Below are 8246 nucleotides of genomic sequence, written 5' to 3'. Positions count from 1 at the left end.
AATTTGGCAACCAGAACAATTATTATCACGAGAGACAGAATAACTTCATACGCAACAGTTCAGTGCGCAGTTACGATTCCGGGAGAAATTCTCCACCACATGACCGACAAAGAAGAAACTATGTAAACTACCGACAAAACGACAGACCTGAATTCCATCAGAACTGGCGAGCCTTAAACAGAGCTGGGCTCTCTCGGCAAGGCGAATTTGTGGAAGTTAGGCCTCCAAATCCCAGTAACGGCGCGCGCCAACAAAGAAACAGACAATGACTCGCACCGCAGGCAGCCACCTGCGCCCGCTGGCTCGGGGAAAAATAACATTGACGCTAACCTTGAGCAAAATTCCAGTATTCTTTATGGATGAATACCGCATGATAATTGCATTCAAGTTGAAATTCTGCATACTAGGAAGAGTAAAGGTTTACACCTCATTTCACATGTAAAACCATTTATTGAGAGACAATCTGCTTTTTAACTTTGTCTTTGCCATAAAACGTTTCACTTCACGTTACTAGTATGCTTTAGAAACTGTTACCATGCAACAATGTTTAAAGATAAATATCCAGTCAAGAACCAAGAGAACTTATTCAAACAGAAAATACGAATGCATTGTTATTGCGAACAGACGACACAGTGTTATTGTGTGTGTACATTCTTGCTTGTTAGTTGCACGATTACGTAACGACTATAAGGCTCACATACTTAGAACATTTACCAGTACTGCTAATGAGATTCTTATGCAACATTTTGGTGTACTTGAAAATACATTCTGGATTTAAAGTACTTTCTGAGAGATACCAGATGACACAGTGGTTAGTTTATGTGACAGCTACAAGATTATATCACGACGTTACTAATGTGTGACACAATTTACATTGTTGCTTTTGCGGAGTATCTGTTTTATATCTGCACGTTTTTTCTGAATTCTTCTGGAAAGCAAAACATGTTTTAGTAGTAACTTTTGTGGTATAGCTACAAGGAGACAGCCTTTTCCGTAGCACAACAATACGTTACAGCACAGTACTTTCTTCATCACGGCAATAAGCGTAATAAGTAAGATATCTATACGCAAAGCATTTCACTTTTGTTTATCATGAGGTAAGTACATTGACTTCTGCAGAACTTAGCTTTTGGAGGACGATAACTACGACACTTCCACAGAGATTATCTTACAACAAGATGCACATTTAGCGCTACAGGACACGCATTTAAGTGATTAATTTTGTACTTAAAACATTTATTTTTAAAGATTTTTGAATTACAAAGAAAGTTTTTCGTGATACATTTCATTCCATTGCTGTAATCTGTAACACCTGAGGGTATAATTACATTAATCCTCAGGGGGGTACACGCCTACTTTGTGTACCATGTGTTTGGCAAGCACAAGGAGCCCTAGCTAATATGGTATTTGCTTATACAACTTTACACATCGGTACCATATTTCTCTAACACAAATTACACAGCTATCTGATCATTTAACTGAGAGAGACAAACTTTTTTATTACGTCAGTGACAGATGTTTACGTGATTACACCGTTGGATAACTTCACACTTACGAAATTGTATTTTGTCTGTACTTTGTAAACTGTTCATATTTTTTTGGAACCATTGTGATACTATGAGAGCTTTGAATGATGTATTTGGCATGGGATCATGATTTTTAAAGAACGTTTGAGGTAGATGACACTTTTGACATGGGCAGAGAATTTTCTTTAGGTTTTGAAATTATTGCAGAAAGCTACGATATTTTTGAGATTTGACTGAGGTGTTATGATGTTATTATTACGATGACTATGTGTATTATGCTGTTGCGGTATGTTTATAATCGACAAGCTGATGCTATATGAGTTATTTGATTATGCTACGTATGTTATGATGAAATATTGAAGAAGTGCCAACGAATAAGGTAAGGAATAATGAGTAGTGTTTAGGGACTCTGATTTATGAAAAGGATGTTCGAAACCAAGAAACGTACTTTAAGAATTATGAAATGTGTGTAAATGCATGAATGTATCACAATGCCGGCGAAAATTTTTTGGACACGGTTATATTTATAGGATTTTGTTTCTACAGATTTGTAACACAAATTCTTGACCTCTGAAATATTTTTATGAGACTGTCACTGTAGCAGAAACTGCTGTCGTAAATATTTCAGTATGAAAGGTAAGTGACCACCTGCACGTAATGCGTTTTGGGCGCCCAGCTGAGAGGTAGTCGTCTGACAAAAGAAAGCCATTAGGTGAAAAAAAAAAGGGAGGCCATTATCCTCGCTATTGACATTCCTTTGTAGAAAGCATCGCAAAAACGACATGGTCGAACTTGAAAACATATGATTACACTGTGGAGCTCTTAATTTATGATATTTACTGAAATGCCTAATGAAATGACGAGAAATATTTTTATGTCTATACACCTGATTATGACAAGCATCTTTCTATGAGAGTTGAGAGAATTTCTACTAAATTACGAAATGCCACATAGCTATTGAATGATGTTTTTATGCTTTGGTTTGCGTAATTGCTTATTTCATTTGATACCTGTTTTCCAGCTGTGTTACAGCATTAGTTTTATAAAATAAACTTAGATGCATTTGCTAATGTGAACACTTTCTGTCAACAGATCTATTAAATAATAATTTTGTAATCCACATTCTTTAAAAAAGGAGCACTTGGAAAGGAAAGAACAATAAGAAGGGACTAGTAACAGTAACTGGACACATAATTTTCTTTTCAAGTACATGGTAATATTTTTTTTACAATAAGTTGTTGTGGTGCATCACTTTAATTACATAGACATTAAGATGTGAATATGCATTTACCTTGTCTGCATTGTTGTCTTTAGTGTAATATTTTTTCTGCTTGAGCTATATCATGTTTAGGTATAAGTTGCTGCTGTTTGCCAGGCATAGTGTTATTGAATTTGACTTTGTATTATTCTGTTAAGCCAGTTTTACTAATGATTTATTTTTATTGTTTGCTGCACATTGCCTTATATTAGTTGTAATATTACAATTGCTTTGCTAATTTCTTAATGCTGCTTGCTTCGCAAATCTGCGTTTTTTTTTTTCATTGCAGTTTATATTAATTGTTTTATGTGATGCTGCATTGCCTCGTCCCTTAGTATATATATCTGAGCTCAGTAGATTTAAGTTAGCTTAAGAGGGGTAGACTATATAAGAAACTAACTATGATGACTTGGAAGAAATGTATTGAGAAGCTATATGAAAATGGTTTGGGCAAAAAAAAAGGATACTGTACAGTGGAGAAAAACTATTTTTGACAGAGGATGTGAACAGAATACAGAAAGCAGGCTTAGATAGGACTATTGGGAATAATGATGAACGAAGGGAGATCTCCATGCAAAATACTGCAGTAAAACAAACCCTGTCCTTTCCTTTTGTGTTATCCCACTATGTGTTTGTGTACCCTTGTGTATTTGTTTTCTTCCTGTCTCTGTGTAGTTTCATAGAATTTTTTTTTCTTTTAATATTAAGCTACATTCACTATGATGAGGAATACTGTTATCCTCAAATATAATTGGCATTAATAATATGTTATTTACCTTATAAATATGCTTAGACATTATTTATTCTGTTTTGTTTTAATGCTCATGTGTGAAGTTGATGTTTTGCAAGTTATTCTGATCTTTTATGTATGTACTCATGTCATAATTCCTGTAACACTGATGTATATGTTAGTTCAATTCTTTTGTAAAGCCCATATTACCACAAATGTTATCTGTATTATTATGTTTTTAATGGTGTATTTTGTATCTTTGTGATTGTATTCTTATGTTATAATATTGTAATTGACACCAGTTCATCAAATTAAGTAACTTGTAAGCATTCATTTCCCTGCACACTTTTCTGTTGGTCATAGTATATGGACAATATGTGAGAAGTAGGGACTGTTAGTGTTTGCACGTGTGTTGATAATTCAGCAAGGGACTGGATAACAGCATTGCTGGTTCTAGGGACAATTCCAAAATTTTTGTGAGTGCATAAGCGGTGGTTTATGGACTTGCAAAATTCTCTGCAAGACTCTTCGATGGTGAATGTGCACCTGCACAATCGCAACAGATGGCTGCTGGCCATCTCTACAAGGACTACAGTGGGTCTGCACCTCTGATGACCCACCTATACCATACTCTCTACCAGGACTACAGTGGGTCTACTCTGTGATGAGCTACCTACCAATCTTCTTCAAAACGTCGAATGACTCTGCTGTGGGTTTGCTCTGTTGTGGCCCATTACCTGTCTGCATGTCAAGAGTCAGCACAGTCTTTCCGTTGGAAGGACAACACTACTTCTTCACGACTGCATGGAAATCCACTACTTCCGTGTGCATTGTCTTTTACTGTTCAGACTTTGAGAAAACAAACTGCAGGTTTACTCTTATGATGAATGATCAGGACTTTCTTTATGGACTGTGAGAAAATTTTAGCTTTTGACCAACATTGTATCAATAAGTGTGTGCATTTGATTTCTTTGTTATTGTATTTATGAAAAATTTTATCAAATCATTATTGGCCACTGGCCAAAACAATTTGTAAAATTTTTTGTGGGGAGCATGGGGGCTATGTAAGTAGGCTGTTTAGATTTTTATATTGGTAATGCCACGTAGCACTCTGTATGAAAATCACTGGCTGTGCTGTGTGCAGTCTGTGGCTAGTTTGCATTGTTGTCTGCCATTGTAGTGTTGGGCAGCGGCAGCTGGATGTGAACAGCGCGTAGCATTGCACAGTTGGAGGTGAGCCGCCAGCAGTGGTGGATGTGCGGAGAGAGATGGCGGAGTTTTGTAATTTGTCATGAACTGCTATATATATATTATGACTGTTAAGGTAAATACATTGTTTGTTCTCTATTAATATCTTTCATTTGCTAACTATCCCTATCAGTAGTTAGTGCCTTCCGTAGTTTGAATCTTTTATTTAGCTGGCAGTAGTGGTGCTCGCTGTATTGCAGTAGTTCGAGTAATGAAGATTTTTGTGAGGTAAGTGATTTCTGAATTCAGCGTGAAGTTGCTACAGTCACGAACATGCATATTGTAGCCTCTGTTGAGCGCTCCACCGTAGCTTTGCGTGGCTTTCTCGCATGTTTCACTGAAAACGGGACATTTATCAACAGGTGTACAAGTTGTCTGTCTGCTTCTCAGTACACCAGCATAGGGTCAATCACCCCCCCCCCTCACTGTCACTCATCTGAAGGCAGCTGGAGGCTGCACCCCGTTACTGCTTTCTCAGAGTTTGAACCATCCTAAGCTGCCTATTGTCGCTTCCCTTCACCGCTCCCCAACCCGGTCGCGGTCAACTATGAATACTTCCTTGGGATAAAGTAGCCTCCAGTAGACTGATGCGTCTCCACAAAGTTTTCATGTCACGTGAATTACTTTAAAACCATCACCCAACATTAATTATTCCAATACATCCATACTATATCCTTTACAAGATGCATTGTGCCTTGTCAGTCATTTTTGTTCAGCCCTACTGTTCACTCAACGTGAGTTCAGTGATCTTTAATGACATCATAAGGGGCATAGTTCTTGTCATCATACACTCTTACTCACCCCACTTTTTAATACGTCGCACGCACTCATTAAGAGGCTGCAGTGGCACAGAGAGAGTGACGACAACAGGCGCTCGCTAAGTTTAAAAGCTGTACACTCAGGTTATAGGTATGTACTATGTTAATTATGCTGCAAAATTTCACACGTATCGATTTCTGAGGCTGATAGAGCGCTTTCTTCTTTCGAAAATCTAAGGTGAAATTGGTGATGTTCCTTTGTTAGCGTTACCTGTGTGAAGCAGGATAGAGTCGCGATTAAGGCGCGAACATAGGCATACAGCCTTCTCTCAGTATCGAATTCAACAGAAACGGAAGGTATGAACAAAATACCCTTTACCAGGAAGTTCATTGTGACTCTTAGATCAAGTACCAGGTGGTTGTAAGTAGATTACAGGTACTCACAGACGTTCATTTTAGCTTGTAACAACTGCATGGCAGCGAAACTTAGTAGATATTCTAAAGCGTTAATATGAAACTGATTTGCGATGAATAAAATAACGTTAGTTCCACTTTGGGCAACCGGATACAAATCTGACGCTGTGAATACAAAAATGACGTATACAAATGTTTCCATATGCAATGGGTTAGGAAAGGAATCTGAGGAAAGATAAAAAAGTGAGAAAGCCGTAATATTAACTGGCGCTTAAACAGGTTGTTCAATATTAGCACTGTAATGCATGCGTAACAAACGACGTGATCAACAGTTCTTGCAGCAGTTCCTGTATACCGACATTCAAATCAGGGAGATACCGAATGTGTCCCTGGTAAGTGCGTTCTTTCAGATATATCCCCACAGCCAAAAATCAGATGGATTCAGATCGGATAGTCTTTCAGGCCATGCATCTGGAAATCCTCTGGAGGTAACATGTTCTTTTATTAATTACACAATCTAGTACTGTTTATTATTGATTCATTTCTGAAATAATAATCTAAACTAATATAAATTCACTTGTCAAGAAACACTGTAAGCCCTTTGGAATACTATTATTACCCGCAGAGTAGGTAGTAGTAAGCATGCCCCTGATATGAGCGAACGTATTTTTTGTAGATGGACGAACAATGTAATTTCAGGAGTGCTAGTTCTGCAAGGTTCGCAGGAGAGCTTCTGTAATGTTTGGAAGGTAGGAGACGAGATACTGGCAGAAATAAAGCTGTGAGGACGGGGCGTGAGTCGTGCTTGGGTAGCTCAGTTGGTAGAGCACTTACCCGCAAAAGGCAAAGGTCCCGAGATCGAGTCTCGGTCCGGCACACAGTTTTAATCTGCCAGGAAGTTTTATTTTTTCTTGTTTTTCAGAGTAAATCGATTCTCCATTAATGCATTAGCATATCTACCAAGTTTCCCTGTATACCATAAATACAGCCCACACTGCCCCCCCCCCCCCCCCCGCACCCCGGTAGTTAGCTGTAGATGTCGAAATACGTGGAGAGTTTTAATTTGTTTAGGCCTATATGCATCTTACTTTCTGTACCCTGCTACGTATTTGAGGAGCCTATCGAACCTTCAGATTTGTAATTGCGCTCTGGCACGGTGAGTGTACAGGGTGTTTCAAAAATGACCGGTATATTTGAAACGGCAATAAAAACTAAACGAGCAGCGATAGAAATACACCGTTTGTTGCAATATGCTTGGGACAACAGTACATTTTCAGGCAGACAAACTTTCGAAATTACAGTAGTTACAATTTTCAACTACAGATGGCGCTGCGGTCTGGGAAACTCTATAGTACGATATTTTCCACATATCCACCATGCGTAGCAATAATATGGCGTAGTCTCTGAATGAAATTACCCGAAACCTTTGACAACGTGTCTGGCGGAATGGCTTCACATGCAGATGAGATGTACTGCTTCAGCTGTTCAATTGTTTCTGGATTCTGGCGGTACACCTGGTCTTTCAAGTGTCCCCACAGAAAGAAGTCACAGGGGTTCATGTCTGGCGAATAGGGAGGCAAATCCACGCCGGATAGCCCAAAGCAATCACACGATCATCGAAATATTCATTCAGGAAATTAAAGACGTCGGCCGTGCGATGTGGCCGGGCACCATCTTGCATAAACCACGAGGGGTTCGCAGTGTCGTCTAAGGCAGTTTGTACCGCCACAAATTCACGAAGAATGTCCAGATAGCGTGATGCAGTAATCGTTTCGGATCTGAAAAATGGGCCAATGATTGCTTTGGAAGAAATGGCGGCCCAGATCAGTACTTTTTGAGGATGCAGGGACGATGGGACTGCAACATGGGGCTTTTCGGTTCCCCATATGCGCCAGTTCTGTTTATTGACGAAGCCGTCCAGGTAAAAATAAGCATCGTCAGTAAACCAAATGCTGCCCACATGCATATCGCCGTCATCAATCCTGTGCACTATATCGTTAGCGAATGTCTCTCGTGCAGCAATGGTAGCGGCGCTGAGGGTTTGCCGCGTTTGAATTTTATATGGATAGAGGTGTAAACTCTGGCGCATGAGACGATACGTGGACGTTGGCGTCATTTGGACCGCAGCTGCAACACGGCGAACGGAAACCCGAGGCTGCTGTTGGATCACCTGCTGCACTAGCTGCGCATTGCCCTCTGTGGATGCCGTACGCGGTCGCCCTACCTTTCCAGCACGTTCATCCGTCACGTTCCCAGTTCGTTGAAATTTTTCAAACAGATCCTTTATTGTGTCGCTTTTCGGTCCTTTGGTT

Source organism: Schistocerca cancellata, chromosome 1 (assembly GCF_023864275.1).
Source record: "Schistocerca cancellata isolate TAMUIC-IGC-003103 chromosome 1, iqSchCanc2.1, whole genome shotgun sequence".
In the NCBI taxonomy this organism is placed as follows: Eukaryota; Metazoa; Arthropoda; class Insecta; order Orthoptera; family Acrididae; genus Schistocerca; species Schistocerca cancellata.
The sequence above is the reverse complement of the archived record's forward strand: the minus strand, read 5'-3'. Positions refer to the sequence as shown.